The 17,432-nt window shown below is 42.2% G+C and overlaps 1 protein-coding gene and 1 non-coding gene across 3 annotated transcripts in view; one reads left to right on the top strand and one right to left on the bottom strand.

Moving 5' to 3' along the window:
• The window catches only part of SPRED2 (sprouty related EVH1 domain containing 2), a 128,420-nt gene that overhangs the window by 27,091 nt on the left and 83,897 nt on the right, over window positions 1-17,432 (top strand). The gene's annotated exons all lie outside the window — the stretch shown is intronic.
• Window positions 3,014-3,149, bottom strand: LOC111767214 (small nucleolar RNA SNORA8). Its single transcript, XR_002799095.1, has one exon. It is a non-coding gene; the product is annotated as a small nucleolar RNA SNORA8 (small nucleolar RNA).

Below are 17,432 nucleotides of genomic sequence, written 5' to 3'. Positions count from 1 at the left end.
CTGAAGGGAAGAGACCATCTGCTCAAGCTCTGGAAGTGGTGCCCCTCGTGACTGGAGCTGTACCCTCATTTGTTAAGACATGCACAGGTGGTTTTTGTCAATACTGTTCCCTGATCTTGTGTCCCAAACCTGGGGCAGTTCCCAAGATCCCAGGTCCATCTATCTGTGCATGAAAGGTTTATTTGTTCTGAAGGGCAGGGTGTTTGCTGTTCAGTGCTGTGTTCAGTGCCTGGTGTAACAGGTGCTAAAGAAATAATCTGCTGGAGGAAGGAATTAGGGATACAGGTTGAATGAATATCTCTGTTAAATTATTTGTTCTCCCTGAAAAGACTTTCCCAAATAACTACTACAGACTGTTTAGCCATCCAATAAAGAATAGAGAGAGACTTTAAAAACAACTTGGTTCGGTTATGTACAAGTAGTATAGACTTGTACTTACACCTAATGACTGTGCAATTCATTAATATATTTAATATATGTGAGTAGCTTGATGAGTATCCCTGATTATAGATTTAAACTTTACTTAACATAATTGCCTGTTTACGCAAAATCCTTAAAACAATTAAGAGGGGCATTATTAGTTTGAGCGTTACTTTTTAACAAATATGGAATAAACTGATTATGTTACTGCCTCTGAAGCAGAGTGTTATATCTGTGGTGTTATAAGTATTATATTCACCTGGTTACAAATGACCAGTGATTTTTATGTGCATGTCAATCATGTGGGTGTTTTGCTAAGATGCAGATTCTGATCCCGAGTTTTGGGGGGCGGGGCTGAGAGACTGCATTTTAACAAGTTTTCAGGTGTTGCTGATGCTCCTGGTCCTGGGACCACACTTTGAGTAGCAAGACTTCCATTTGTCTTAATATTTTGAGGTTTTCTTTTGTATCCTAAAGGTGCCTAGCATATCTTGCTCTAAATGTTGAGTTTTCTGTACTTAATCACTTCTGGAACAATAGTTGTTTCGTTAGGTGAGCCGCTGTTTGGTTTTTACATGGTTAAAATACAGTACTACCAAATTTCTCTACAGCAGCTCCTAGAACTTGGACATTTCAGGATTCATTGTGCACTCTGAGTGAAGTCTGACGCTTTATACTTAGATTTTGTGACTGTAATTTCAAAATATTATTGGGTTCAGTGTTGGTTAAAAATACATATTGTGCCAATAAATTCTTTGACAGAAGTGTAGAAATACCCCAACTACGGTGGATCCATTTATATTTTATATTTCTCAGTTCAACTAAAGGTGCTCATAGTTGTCTAACCTTTTTTATTTTTGGTTAATACTGAAGCACGTCTTCTATAGTCTTGCGGAAAAAAAGCTTAATTCTGATTCGTAGTGTCTATACCATGCCTATTGATTTTAGTAATTTCTGAATTGTCAGATTTGCTTCAGATGCAGCTTCTTTGTAGAGTTATACTAATCTAACTCAAGCAATGATATAGGTATGGGTTTAACTTATAGTTTGTTTCAAGGCTGGTAAAATGGTTTAGAATGCTGTGATTCTGTGGCGAATTCATAGGAATTGCTGAGTTCATCCAGACTTTTCTTTGGACCCTGGGGCACCCCAGGGACTTGAACCTGTCCCCTTATCCTCTCTTTAAACAAGCCTGTCTGGGTGGCCACATCTAGTCCCATGGCTTTAAATGCCATCTGTGTATACATGACTCTCAGATCAATTTCTCCAGCCTGGCCTTTCTCAGAACTCCAGATCTATATTATTCTCACCATATGGCTGCCTAATAGGCATATAAACTTGAATGTCCAAAATAGAACTTCCGATCCCCTCTTTTCCCCTACTCGCTTAACCTTCTCTGTCTTAACAAATGGCACTACCATTTGCTCAGGGGTTCAAATCCCAAATCGTGTGGTATCTTTGATTCAACTTTTGTGTGTGTGTGAAGTACCGGAGTTGGGGGTTGAACCCCAGATCTCGTGTGTGGGAAGCCAGCACTCAATCACTGAACTACACCGGGTCCTCTGAGTTGTTTTTGTTTTGTTTTGTTTTTTTCCTTTCTTTGTATGTTTATTTTGTTTTGTTTTTAGGAGGTACCAGGGATTGAACCCGGGACCTCGTAGTGGGAAGCAGGCACTCAATCACTAGAGCTACATCCTCCCCCCCCCCCCACCCTTTTCTGCATCTGATTCGTCAACAATGCTGTCAACTTGTCCTTTTTTCTCTCTTGACAACCACCTCCCTTGGTCAAGCTGCTCATCATCCTTCACCTGGACCATTGCTGTAGCCCCCATCACTCTACCCCTGTAATACATTTTCTGCAGCGTAGCCAAATGATCTTACAGAAACCACATGGCTTCATGTCTTCCTCTGCTTTAAAATTTTCTGGTCCCATTGGACATAGAATGAAATGCAGACCTCTTGACCCTGGTTTACCTATCCCTGGCTCCTTGCTTCTGCCTGCATCTCTCACTAACCTCTCTTGAATCATTCTCCTACCAGTCAGGCAAGCTCTTTCTTGCCCCAGGGCCTTTGTATTGGCTATTCCCTCTGACTATAATGCTGTTCCTCCTGTTCTGCCCATCACTGGCTCTCTTTTTTTTTCTTTTCTTTTTTTGCAGTGTAAAGAGTTTTTATTATGTGTAGTGTTTTATAAGTTAATAAATTTTTTACTGACAGAATTCAACATGTGGTCATTCCACTGTTGAATTATCGAAGTGAACTTAGTTCCTCTGAAACTTGATACAAGATTTATTTTCAAGATAGCCCTTTTAAAAAGAATCCACAACTGTTTTCAGTCAGCTTTGTCACAATTCTTTTAGATGAGCTTCTTTTCATCTGCACTTGTTTGTGGACAAACTGATGTATGCTTCAGAAACTCTCTGCCTATTTACTAGAATTCTTGGACCCTGATTTCTTCAAATGACTTTAGGTCCTTTAGAACCAGAATTGGTGGGTCTGCATGGTTCAAAATTTGGACAACATAGAAAAACCAAAGAATTAGTTCTTACTGATGATTACCTTAATCTGGACAGTATTGGGAAAACTATGGAAATACTCTATTAATAGAAATACCAGGTTTAACATGCACAAGGCCAAGAAAACCAACAATGCCAGACACTGAATTTCTGTAGTACTATCTTTTGTATACCCCAAAAGGAAAAAAATGCCGAGTGTAGATATCTCTTGCATTCTTGATAATTGTGAGTTTAAATATCAGTACCTCTGAGATGCCTTGCCTGACCCCAGTTGATCTCCTGTGATATCATCTGGCTTTAATTCTCTGTGTAATACTCATCACTGTCCATCCCCACCTATATGAGCGGCCACCTTATTTAACTTTTCATTAGTGTGTATGTTCAGTGTTTAGAAAGTACCTGAGAGTAGTAAATATTTGTTGAATAAATGAATGGCTTTTTCTGAAATACAGAGAACTTTAGAATTCTGCCAGCATTGGTACTTTATTCTCTACTGTTTGGGGCAAAAAATGAAACAGCAGAGCATACATATTACTCCTGAAGAGTTTTATTTTGTTGTTTTGTATTGTAAAGAGACAATCTCCAGGGTGTGTCAGAAGGTGAGAGCCTGCGACTACAGGTCTGCATAAAGTACCTGATCTTGCTCCTGAAGTCCATGGGTTCCAGTGAAACTTGTGTGCCTTTGGAATTACCTGAGAAAAATTAATGGATGTTCATATGCTTTAATATTCTGATTGCTTTATAGCTGACATCTGTGAGTGGTCTAAATTTTAGCATTTAGTTAACTAAAGTATTGACCAGCTGTATCGACAATTTTTTTTTCAATTTAATTTTATTTAATTATCCTTTTTAAAGTTAATAGAGCACACAAAACGTTATATTAAAAAACATAAGAGGTTCCCATATACCCCACTCCCCACCCTCATCATTTTTTTTAATTGTATTTTTTTGAAGATGCATAGGTCACAATTACTTCTTGAGCTCTCTTAGAAGTCTTTGCACTTGGTGCTAGAGGAAAAAAATATGGACAGACATGGAGACTGCCCTTGTAATCTGTAAACATTCAGTCCTTGACTCTTCTGGTTAGATGTGGTACATTTATCTCCACTTCCTCCCAAAACTCTATTAGAGTTTTGGCAGAAAAGGAATAAAATCAGTATACTCCCGGAAACCTCCCAGAGAGATATCGTTCAAATTTGGGAAGACTTGATGCCACTGCATGAATCCTAACTGATTTAGCAGAGCAGAGAAAGCTGAAACCGAGCTGCCTGTGGGGTGGGTGGTGCATAGTTGGTTGGGGGGGAGGGTGGAATAGATGGAGGTTTTGCTTCAGAATCTTGAAAACAGCAGGGGTTTCTGCCTGAACCAAAAATGGACAGTGAGAGAATGCTCCATCTGAGCAAATGAGAAAGGGGAGGGAGAGAGAACACCATGGAATCTAGGAATCAGAATCCAACACCAGAGAGAGGCGAAGGCAAAAAGCTACACATACATCAGGCCCCACCTGCAGCCAGTCTAGAACTGGGGGTGGGGGGTAGGGGGAGGCAGTCCCTGGTAGAGATGGCACTAAGAGGAAAAAAGCTTTAGATCCTCATGAGAGAATTTTGTTTTCCTGTTTTTCAGCCCTGACCCAGTTTGTAGCTGAAGTAATTAAAAGACTAAGCAAAAACAAAAACAGGCAATTTTAAAATTAATATAGGGAAAAAACAAAGTTACACAAAAGAAAATATGACCATAGAGTATTACAAAACCAGCCTAAATATTTATATAAACATAATAGTCTATCACCAAATCTTTATTTTAAATGTATGATGTAGCTATTTAAGCATTGAGAATTTTGGAGGGACCACTAGGGTGATAGAGTTGAACCCGATGAAGCCAGTAGGTAATTGCTAAACTTGATGCCAGAAGGGTTGTACATCAGTGGCTTCACTGGAGAAGTATTCACCTCTGTATATCCCCTTGCAATGCTGTGACTAGCTACATCACCTGCGTTGGAGGAGTGCATCTGAAGAAGTTTAACTGAGATGGCATTCCTATCTTCAAGAAACTGGCTAATTAGAAAGACCAGGGTCTGCAAATTAAACACAATTGTGTTATCTTGTATTGTGAGTAAAGGGAGAAAAAAAATAGTGCCAAATATGGATTGTAGGAGTTGGTGGTGGTAGTCGGGGGGAGTTACTTTAGTTTGGGGAATTGAAAAAAGAGAGAAATTGAATTCTGCCTTGAGAGATTGGTCAAATTGAGGTAAAAAGGAGAAGGGAGATGTCTTAAGCTGTAACCCACTCTTGTTGCCAGTGAGAAAAGTTAACACTGCTCATTTGTTCAAGATGGTAGCAATGTTGGGTTTATTTTTTGCTGCTGTCTTTGGCTGGTTTCTGGCAGGCCTCAGTCGTTTTCAGGGCATTAATGAGTAAGTATTGTAGGGAATCATAGAGGCCAGGCCAAGTAAATAGTGTCAGCCGGGTGGACGGGGTGCTGAGGCGTAGTAATGCTGCTGTTTCTCTGTTAGAATTTTTCTACTTCAGTATTTCATTCAAAACAATGAGAGAAAAGTCCAATCTTTTTACTTTTTCCTTTTCTGCTGGCCATGACTGAATTTTTCTTGGATGAAAGGTTCTTGTGTTCTTATTTAAAAGAAGAATTTGGCATATGGCAGACCTCCTCAAGCTATCTTTAGTTGGTTGTGGGGTGTAAGTGATTAAGAATGCAGCTGTACTTGCTACCAACACATGCTTTTAAGGAGTGAACTGCTAAGCAGACAGGCCTAGTTAGAAGTTTAGAAATACCCTCTTGGAATCAAAGACCTGAGTTTTCAAGCTTATGGTATACAAGAGCACCTCCCCTCGTGATTGGAGCTTTGAAGGCTGTTTGCAGACACCTTTGGCTCTGGAGATTCAGCCATGCTTCATTTGGAGTAGACAGGAGGAGGCTGCCGACTTCACTTTGCTTTGTATAGTTTGGCTTTGGTGCTCATTTGGAATAAAAAATTCTTTACTTCTCCAGCATGTCCCAGGACAGATCCATCTCTGTCCTGCTTCTTACTTAACACTGCAGTGCTGGTTCCTAACTTGTCAAAGCTTGGAACTCCCTCTTGCTTTTCCTCCAAAAATTTGTTCTTTCACTCAGCAAATATTTATTAAGTTTCTGCCATATGCAGGACCCTGCAGAGAGCACAAAGATGAATCAGAGTAGGCAGATACACAGAGCTTTCAGCTTTTGAGTGCCCAAGAATAGCATGATATGCTGTAGGTACTTAGAGGTAGAACGAGATTACATGAGTGGATTTCAGTAAACCCTCATAGAGAAGGTGACATTTGAGTTGCACCTTGAGGGATGGCATTAGCTGTGCAGACAAGGAGGTGGTTTAGGCAGAAGGGACCATGCACACAGGGAAAGCAAGGAGTCACATGGAGAATCGAAAGAATAACCAGCAGTTCTCTGTGTGGTAGGTACATGGCCAAGGCTCCCCCACATTATCCCATTTAGTCTTCACTAAAGTAACTCTGGCTAAGTAACTGAGGCCTGGAGAATTCAGATAACTTGCCCAAGGATGTTCTTAAGAGGTGGAGTGGAGATTTGAACCCAAAACAGTCTGATTCCAGATCTCAAACTGTTAACCTCTAAACCACAGCAGTCGCAAAAGGACCTTGAAGGCTGAGCTAATTATTCTGTAAGCAGCAGGGAGCCACTGATGGTTCTTAATGGGGTGTGACGTGGCCACGGCAGGGCTTCCTGCTGTAAACGCAACATTTGAGATCTCTGCCAGGTGCCTGACACCCTGCACCTCATTTAGTTCCCTTGACAGCCCGATGAGGTAGGTGCTGTTGATGCCCCGCTTTACCTTGTCCACGAGGAGCCCAAATAAAAGTTTCGAGAGAATAAATGACTTGCTAGAAGTGGAATTTAGTGTCAGCGTGCCAGATGAGTTTGTGGTTAGAGGCACAGACAGCAGTCGTGCCACAGCAGGAGTCCATGAGAAACAGTGATGATGCAGGGAGGAGAGGAAAGGGAGGGGACTGAGTGTGAGCAAGAGAGAGTCCACACAGCCGGCTGCTGCTATCTACCTTCGAGAGTGTGGGTGCTGGGGACAGACCCGGGGAGTGGACACAGAACAGCCGAGAGGTCTCTTTTTCTTTTAAGATGCATAAACAGACTTGCAGTGTCAGGTTGAGATGTCTGCCTGCAGAGGGGGTTAAAGGCCTGAGCTCAGGGCAAGTGTCAGAAATGGACTTGGTGATAGGAGAACCCCAGGAAGGGTTTAAGTTGGTGAGGAAGAGTGTGTGGAGGCAGGCACAGGGGCCTGGGGAATGCTGACCACTTGAAGGTGTAGAGGGCAGAAGGAGGGATCCGAGGCAAGAGAAGCACCTCGCTGGGATGGTGGAGGTCTGGGAGGGTCACTGAATGAATACCTCAGGAGGGGCCAGACAAAGGACAGAAATTACTGGATTCTCTAACTCCTTGTCACCAGACAAGCACCTTGGCTGCTAGAGACAACTCTGACCTGAGGCAGTCTCCCACTTTTCCTTGTTCAGAAAATGAGTAAAATTTCCTCTGTAATTGTCATAGATTTGTCTAAGAAAAAGACATACAAGTAGCATAATGAGAAAATTCACTGTTTTAAAAAATATGTATTTCTTTTCATATAAAAAGGCAAAAACCTATTGGCTAGGATAATGAGTCCTTGGCTCTCTAGTCCTTAGCCATTCACCTTCTTTCAGGGCTCACTGTGATTAGAACTGGGGCTTGGTGTTCTGGGAAATAGAAATAAACAAGATTCCTCACGCTCCTAGCAAACAGAAACACAGGGAGGAGTAGAACTGAGGTGCTTGTAGGACAGATCTCCATGTCTAGGGGTGTTTAGTTGTAAATGCCAGAGGTGGGGGGTGGGAGAAATGTGTTCACTTTAAATTCTTGTGGGCCATCTGTGTGTTTATTCTACTATCTGTGAAGCAGAGAGTGATAAGAAATCAGTCTTCAGATAGCATGTGTTCCTCACTAGATTTGGCCCAGAGGTAGTAGTATTTAAGGATCAAATTTGAAGATAATTCTCAGCTTTTATGTTTATTGAGGCTGCTTTGAAATCGAAGGTCTATTAAGCCCTTGTTCCTGTCCATTCACAGCTGCCTTCCAGTTTCCATCAGACGAGTGGCCTGTGCAGGGCGCCAGAGCTACCCCCTACTAAGGCCAATCTCGGAAAAGCAGCGCCCTTTGCCAGACGCTTGTGAATTTTAAAAGCAGAGATTCCGTCTGCGGCATCTTCTTTCTGAACCTAATGATGTGTAATTGCTTAGTTGTTGAACTGTGGTTGATCTATTTCTAGCAGATTAGCTACCTGAGAGGAAATGAGAATTTAAATTGTTCACTGGACTTTAAAAAATGTACATATGAGGGAAACATCTCATTCTTAGGTGCATGTGATGGAGGGAAAACTTTTTTTTTTTAAAGGAAGAGGCACTATGTATTGACAATTTACAGTTTATCTGGTGGGTACTTTTCATGCATTCTTAGTCCTCACAACATTCCTACTTGTGTAGTTTTATTTCTATTGTAGAGATGAGGAACCAGGTTCAGAAGGTTTAGTACCTTGCTCAGGAGATCCCCAGCTGGTAAGAGTTAGGTTGGGGTTGGAACCCAGGTCTCTCCGACCTCATACTGGCTTTGTGCGCCTGTTGTCAGAAGTAGTCCGACAATTGGCAATAAAATGATTGAATGAATAAATGGGTGGGTAGGTGAATGAATGAGGAAAATCATTCTCCAAAAAGAATACTCCCTAGTGTGAGAGAATATTTGAGATAGTTGTTAGGGGATGTGGGCCATGAACCAGGCGGCATCAGTAAATCTTTGTCTGTTAAATCCCTTTATTATGACTGTTATTGCAAAGTGAAAAAACAACAACATGATTATTCAACAAATAAGAATTGAAAAAGAATTGGCTTTTCTTTTTCAGCTTTGGATTTTGGGAAAGGGCTTAGTGGTCAGAGATCCAGGTGGAGGGGCAGTTTGGGGAGAGGTGCTGTGTTTCCAGAGTAATGCACTTTCCACAATGGTAATACATCTTTGTGGTGGTATCTAAAAGGTGATTGAGTGCTACACATAGGATTTATTCTTAGTAAAAATGCTGCCTTATTTTTTTAATCTGTGTAGTAATAGCTGTCTATAAGAAAAATAGCTAGTTACATGACGTTTTGCCTTTTGAAAAGAAGAGAAGGGAGTGAAGATAAATCTTAAATTCTTGATAGGCTCCTCTCACTTTCTTTTTCCTGATCTTAACTAGCAGAAGAATCTCTGTTCTTTCCTGTTTGGGACTAGAAGGACCTGACCAGCCACCAGTCCTCCCTTCTCTTTTTGTGCTGCCCTGTGTTTCCATTCCCAAGCCCCTCCACTCTCAACTCCCAGCAGTCCACTAAAACAACACTTAGGAGGACAAGGGCCTGGGGAAGGAGGAGGACTGAGTGTCCCTGGCATGTTCTGATTAATCCTATTCATTGTCAAGTACAGCTTTTTAATGAGCAGATTCATTTCTGAGAGTCAGTCTCATGCAAATCCCTAGTTTGTATCCTGCAGATTTAATTTCTAACTATTTCCTCATTTTAACACAACTCGATTGTACCATGGGCTTTATGATTTCCTTCTTAGAAGCATTACCTCACATTTTATTTCAAAGCTGAAAGATAAACATAAAAAATTGAAAACCAGTTTAAGAAGAGAGATGACATAGGTGAATAAATGTTGAACTCATCTCTAAAGGAAGAAGAATTGGCCATACATAAAAGTATTGGAGAAATTAAAGAGGAAATCACTGAAAATTTCCACACTAAAGTTTGTCCTCTTTGATCCCAAAATTCTTCTTGTAGAAATTTAAAGAAAATAACCAGGTGAAAATACACTTGTGGGTAGTGGTTTTTAAAGTTATATGAGTGAAAATGTTGATGCAGGAGCCTAGGAAAATGGTAAAGCCGCATGGAATATCCACATGACCACATACTCTGCAACCTCAGAAAACAGTATTTCCTAGGAATTGTTAATATTCAGCATTGGGTGAAAAAACAGGATACAGAACTCTATACCTGTAAAACATGATCCATATTTTGCCTAAAACATATGCTTAGCAAAACCACTGGCAGGAACTACACCAGAATGCTAATACTGCTTACCTCTGAGTTGTTTTGTTATAGGTATGACTCTTATTTTCTTCTTTATTCTTTTACGTACCTATGAGAGTGACCAACTCTTCTGGGTTGCACGGAACTGTCCCTCTTTTAGCACTAAAAGTCCTAACCTAGGGAAGCAGACTTGGCCCAGTGATTAGGGCGTCCGCCTACCACATGGGAGGTCCGCGGTTCAAACGCCGGGCCTCCCTGACCCATGTGCAGCTGGCCCACGCACAGTGCTGATGCGCGCAAGGAGTGCCGTGCCATGCAGGGGTGTCCCCTGTGTAGAGGAGCCCCACACACAAGGAGTGCGCCCTAAGGAGAGCCGCCCAGCATGAAAGAAAGTGCATTCTACCCAAGACTGGTGCAGCGCACGCACAGAGAGCTGACACAGCAAGATGACGCAACAAAAAGAAACACAGATTCCCCTTGCTGCTGATAAGGATGGAAGCGGTCACAGAAGAAGACACAGCGAATGGACACAGAGAGCAGACAACTGGGGGTGGAGGGGAGAAATAAATAAAAAATAAATCTTAAAAAAAAAAAAGTCCTACCCTGGACAATGGACTACTCTAGTTCATATACGCAGGCGCGTGCACGCACACATGTGCGTGTATGTGTGTGTAGAGAGATGAGGTTCTGCTATTTGACAGGAAAGTCCAAAGATAAACTGACAAGTGACAAACTGATGGGACCTCACTGGCAGTCAGTGAACAGATTTTCTGGTGATAAAATTCATATGGCTTGTTTTAGAAAATATTGGAAAAACTGTATGTACGGAGTTTAAATTATGCTTATAGGTGGCCAGTATTGTTCTAAATGCTTTATGTTGGTTAGCACTCCTTATCCCTTTATCCTCACAGTGCTTGGAGGTTAGTACTATTATTGCATCCCTATTTACAGAGGCACAAAGATCATTCACCCAGGGTCACACAGCTCCTGACTGAGGCTGGATTTGAACCCAGGCAGTCTGGAGCCAGAGTTTGGGCTGTTAGTTCACAATCCAGCTGCTCTTCTTACCATTCCTCTCAACAGTTGCTTTTCAGCATGGCTCAGTCATGCTGTTACTTCCCACACCAGGCCACTGAGCTGGCCATGCTCACTTACTGCTGATTCGCTGCAGCCCATGTCATAGCCCAGGACTGCCCTTGACATCACACAGAGGAAACACCTTCCTCCTGTTCTAGAGCCTAGGCATAGGGATTTCTATAGCAGAGCTGCTAGCTCCTGGTGATAGAGTTCTTTTGGTTTTGCCACACAGTCTTGTCTTCCAAGAACACGGCTGGGTCCAGGTGCAGTTTTGGTTATTTTTGGAAATATTTCTCCTTTTTCTTTGTTGCCGAATCTGGTTTATCATCAGTCTTCTTTCTCTCTGAGGGTGATTTTGGCCTCTCTTCCCAGACCACCAGACATTTCTGTAGGTGTTGTAATTGTCTTTAATAATTCTGGGCTCGAGCAAATTTCAGAATGAGTCCTAACATGGGAGTGGGGTGGTGTATATCAGTGTATCCAGCCCCAGCCCTCAGCTTTGCTCAACCAAGACCCTGCCCACCCCCTCCATTGCATGTTGCATTACTAACAATATCTATCTCTTGGTGATGGGATTACAAGTATTATTTCTCTTTCTGCTTACCTGTTTTAAACATTTCTTCAGTAAATTTGGTTTACTTTCCAGAGTTAAAAAATGTGTATAAACTCAAAATAATTTAAATCAGGGACTCAGACAGACACTTATTCACCAAAGTTCATAGCAGCATTATCCACAATTACCAAAAGATAGGAAACAACCCAGTTGTTCATCAACAGATGAATAGATGAAATATGGCATATATATAAAATGGAATAGCCATAGAAAGGAATCTTGTTTTGATACATGCTACAACATGGATGACCCTTGGAAACGTTATACTAAGTGAAATAGCCTGGATCAAAAGGACAAATGTTATAATTCCACTTATATTAAATATCAAGAATACACGAATTCAAAGAGACAGAATAAATTAGAGGTTACTGGAAGCTGTGGGGAGGGAGAAGAGTTATTGCTTACTAGGTACTGGTGTTTGGGATGATGAAAATGTTTTTAGTATTGGATGGTGTTAATGGTAGCACAACATTGTAAACGTGATTAATGCCACTGAATTGTACAACTTAAAATGGTTAAAATGACAAGTTTTATAATATATGTTACCACAATTTTTAAAAATGTATTTCACTTTTTTTCTTATAATGCAGTTTTAACTCTGCTGACATATTTCTAGCTCCTTTAAAATCTATGCATGGCAAAGATCCTCCTAAGAGTCATTCAAGTTAGAGCAACTCCATTTGTCTCAAAAAGAAATACCTTCAGCTATTGTCTGAACTTGTATCTCACTGAGAACTCTGCCAGAGTTTCTGGTTAATTGTTTTTTTCACATTAATTGAACAATGAGAGGGGACTGACATTCCTCATTCATGATGTGGAGGCACAAAATCTACATTTCGTTTTAGGTGGGGGGGTGGTTTTTGCTTTTAGATCTTAGAAATAGGTTTTTTGTGTTTTTTTTTTTTTTTTAAGATTTATTTTATCTGTTTGTATACCCTGGTTGTCTGTTCTCTTGCGTCCGCTTCCATTCTTGGCGGGACTGGGAATCTGTGTCTCTTTGTTGCATCATCTTGCTACGTCAGCTCTCCATGTGTGCGGCGCCACTCCTGGGCGGGCTGCGCTTTTTCTCGTGTGGGGTGGCTCTCCTTGCAGGACACACTCCTTGCACATGGGGCTTCCCTACATGGGGGACACCCCTGCGTGGCATGGCACTCCTTGCGCACATCAGCAGTGCGCATGGGCCAGCTCACCACATGGGCCAGGAGGTCCTGGGTTTGAACCCTGGACCTCCTATATGGTAGGCGGACGCTCTATCAGTTGAGCCACATCCACTTCCCAGAAATATGTTATTTGACAAAGAACAAAACAAAAGTTAGGTACTGATTTCTTTATGGGGACTGTTTTTTAAACTAAAGTTTAAATTTGGACTTGTTTTGTTTTCAAAGAATCTGTAGATTTCTTTATTGTTTTCTTCTCAAATGTATGTCACCTCCACTCCCCCACCCCCCCACTCCCCCACTCCACACACATATTGTTTTGGATGGTAAGAGGGGAAGTAATACAGTAAAATTAAATTAATGTTTCTCAGGTGTAAAGTAGGGTGTCAAGAATTTTTCATGTTTGAAGGAAATACTGTGCTTCCCAAGGCAAGATGTTCCTTTTTAAAAAGACTAATATGGGAAGCAGACTTGGCCCAATGGATAGGGTGTCCGCCTACCACATGGGAGGTTCGCAGTTCAAACCCTGGGCCTCCTTTCCCATATGGAGCTGGCCCATGCGCAGTGCTGATGCGCACAAGGAGTGTCCTGCCATGCAGGGGTGCCCCCCGCATTGGGGAGCCCCACACGCAAGGAGTGTGCCCCATAAGGAGAGCCACCCAGCGCAAAAGAAAGTGCAGCCTGCCCAAGAATGGTGCCGCACACACGGAGGGCTGACATAGCAAGATGACACAACAAAAAGAAACACAGATTCCAGTGCCCCTGACAACAGCAGAAGTGGACAAAGAAGAACACCCAGCAGATGGACACAGAGAACAGACAACTGTGGGGGAGGGCGGAAGGGGAGAGAAAGAAATAAAAATAAATCTTTAAAAAAAAAAAGACTAATGTATTTTTTATATTGCTGTCTCTCTGGAAGGGAAATGAGGGCTTCTGTTAGGGTAAGAACAGAGAGACCTGGCCAGGTGGATCTTGACAAGAATAGGAGAAGAGTTCCTTTATCTTCACAGGAAAGAGGCCTGGGGGCTGGAGAAGCGAAGGGATGGGCTGGGGCTAGTCAGGATTCCTAGAACCCTCTCGCTGCAGCAACCTCACTGAGAGTTACTAGAACACAGGATCACCACTCCACTCCCCGCCACCCCCAACCTACTGAACCAGACTCCTGCATTTAACACACACCCTGAGTGATCCTCCTGTGCTCTCCTTGGGGATACTGACTGAATTGGTGGCTTGTGTTGCAGCCCAGGAGAGCAATCTCAGTCCCAAACGAAGAAGAATGGAGCAAGAGTGGGCTAGGAGCGAGACTGAGAAAGACCATTTAATTAAAGAATAGGCCTTTTATATTAGACCACCTGCTCAGGGTCTAGGGCTTTGCCTTTGTTAACTAGGAAACAGCCACTACCACAACAGGAGTGTATTTGTTTGTTTTTGGTTTGGGGGGGGGGGTTGGTTGTTTTTTTTTAGGGGAGGAGTCACTTCCACCCCTGGTTTTGGTCCCTTGACTGCACTGGTTGAGTTATCTGCGGGCACCTAAGCCCTGTTGATAACCGCCCCGAGAGTAAGTGGCAGTCTCCATAGTGAGAAACCAGTTACTCTCCTGAAGGCAAATAGTAAAGCTGCTCATGAGTGTTCCCAATACTCGTACTTTCTCAAGAAGTTACCAAATATGGAGTTGTTAGTCCCGTGGGCCTTGGCTGGAAGACAGCAAGTGTGGCCTTTTTGAGCACGGCCCAGGTTGAAGGCCCAGGTTGAAGGATGATCGGGGACTTTCAGGAGCCAGGAGCGTCCTGGGGCCGGGCCTGGCGGCCCCTGCCCACATGTCGCCCCAAGCTGGTGATTACCTCACCACCATTTGCCTGAGCACTGAGAGTGTCTTTGGCCCTGCCCTAACGGAAGACACGCGATCCTTACCTTGAGGGCTCATGTTCAGAGTTTCGCAAGCTCTGGATTTGCTCAGATTGAATTTTCTTCTCCCCATTCATGTATTAAACTAAGTGACTAAACACAGCTTTGTGGGGATGATGCTGGCCTGGATCCTTTTGTGGCTGTGTAGTGCCCTGAACCTAGGACTGTCCTTAGGGCATGGGCCTTCCGTGGTGGCTTTTAGCTGTTTGTTCTCCCTAGCTTTTCAGTGTTTATACATCGCCGTTCTGCACAAATTAGTATCAACGTCTATGGTAAATTTGCATTTTAAATTTATAGTCTAAATTGGAAATATTTGTATTCCCTGTTGATTAATATTTGTGATTTTGTTTTTGTTTTATTTTTAAAAGATTTTTATATATTTATTTCTCCTCCCTTCCTCCATTGTCTGCTCTCTGTCCATTCCCTCCGTGTTCTTCTGTGTCTTCTTGTATTCTCATTAGGTGGCTCTGGGAACCAATCCTGGGACCTTCTGGAGTGGGAGAGAGGCGATTTTTCTCTTGTGCCACCTCAGCTCCCTGGTCTGCTGCGTCTCTTATTACCTCTCCTCTCTGGGATGTCTCTTTCTGTTGCATCGTCTTGCTGCACCAGCTCTCCTCATGGGCCAGCACTCCTGCACGGGGCAGCACTCCTGCATGGTGCAGTACTCCATGCAGGTGAGCAGTCCACATGGGCCAGATCACCACACAGGCCAGCTTGCCTTCACCAGGAGGCGCTGGGCATTGAACTCTGGATCTCCTATATGGTAGACAGGAGCCCAATTGCCTGAGCCATATCTGCTTCTCTGTGATTTTGTATTAACCAAAGTTTGTAGCATCTTTTCTCTGAAGCAGTTACATAACCTTTCCAGAATGGGTCCTATTTATTTGAAGAATAGTTTTGAAGCATTTGTAGATATGGTTTGAAAATTTTGTATTTTTTTCATTTATTGGTATCAGAATTGAATATGATCTTTAGCTGCTGCACTAAGTAAACTGAGACCTGGGTATGCTTACCATTATTTTTTGTGCAAAAACCCAACTGATCAGTATCACAAATTATTAGAAATGAAAATCAGAAGTATCTTTAGGGAGGAGTTCAGACCAATTTTGTAGTGGGGAAGCTGGAGAATGATGAGTATATTCCTTAATGATAAATCACAACTAAGAACAGTGAGAATGGACTAAGAGAGAGGTGGTTGAGAAGATTGTTTTGGTAGCCATTTGGAATTTCCTTCTCCATTGTTCCGTGACTACAACCAAGGGAATCAGCATAGATTCAGCACCTATCACTTCCGCTCCCTGTGCAAGGCATCGGGCTAATCCTCAGAAATTCACCTTGTCACCTTGGTAGGGCTCCTACCCCCCACCCACCCCTTTGGACTTTAGATGTTCAGGGTATTCTCTAAATATATAATATTATAATACATAATACATAATATTAAAACCAGCTTTAAAAAAAAAAAGGTAAAGTAGCTTTTAAAGAGATGAATGTGGAAAACTGTTCATCAAAGTATTTGGGGGTGAAATGTGACAGGGAAAACCAGTCTCTAAATTGGATGTTTAATGCCGAGGGTCTCTGAAACAACAACATGGCCCAAACATCAGAATGACAGTCAAAAAGTCAAAATGTGAAATATACTTCCACAGACCTGAGCATGTCACTTTATCTCTCTTCCTCTATAAAATGGAAACTATATGAATACCTTAGTGTAAAGATTGAGATAACACATATTTTGCAAAATTTGTGACTACATTAAGAGCTTACTAGGTTTGTGGCACTGTCCTGGGTCTTGGATAATCAGAGGCAGCTTTATATTCTTAGGAGGAAGAGACAAAATAAGCAAGAAAAAAGTAAATCCGATGGCAGGAAGATATGGTAGAAAATAACTGTTCTCGCCCTTACTTAGTGAATACCTTACTCCTATCTTTTAGCTGCTGCTATTACTGTTGCTTTCGTTTTTTGTTAACAAATAGCCTGTTGGAGTAGGAAGATCCCTTGCTTAAGTGTGGTGAGGATCTAATATCAGAGGGCTCACAAAGCAAATGCCTGTGCTTTCTGACACAATATCATCTCTTCACTGCCTCCACCCCCACCCCCCATCTCCCATGTGCCTGATTGTTTGACAATTGCTGGAAAAATCAACTTTGCCTGAACATTTAGGAAGCTATTTGAGTGAGATTTCCAGTGTTTTACTTCCGCTTAAAAAAATAATAAAGCAAGTTGGCATTATGAGGGTAATAGTGATAATTATTCATCTCTTCTGTTCCCTGGCTCATTCTGCTTCTCGGCTCAAAAGGAATTTAAGGGTCTACAAACATTTTCCCTGAAAGTTTAGTCATTGCAAGGGAAATGAGCTTTCACTTAAAGTTTCTAGTTAAGAAAACCCATGGTTCTTGTCCTTTTCCTACATGTGGCATTTGGTAGGAAATTCCATCAGGGAGAGAGAGAGAATGATTAGATCACTCTCTTCCTCTCCAGCTTATACCCACCCCACCCCACCCCAGTGTCAGACAGAGAAAGGTAAAAGAAGGTAATGATTCTCTTGTTTTCCATTCCTCCACCACACTCCCCACAGCGCCAGAAAGGTGGTGAGATTTCTGCCACTGCACTGGTCAGGCTACCTGAAAGCCGCTGCCAA

Source organism: Dasypus novemcinctus, chromosome 17 (genome assembly GCF_030445035.2).
Source record: "Dasypus novemcinctus isolate mDasNov1 chromosome 17, mDasNov1.1.hap2, whole genome shotgun sequence".
NCBI lineage: Eukaryota > Metazoa > Chordata > Mammalia > Cingulata > Dasypodidae > Dasypus > Dasypus novemcinctus.
Note: the sequence above shows the minus strand (reverse complement) of the source record. Positions and strands in the feature narration are given on the sequence as shown.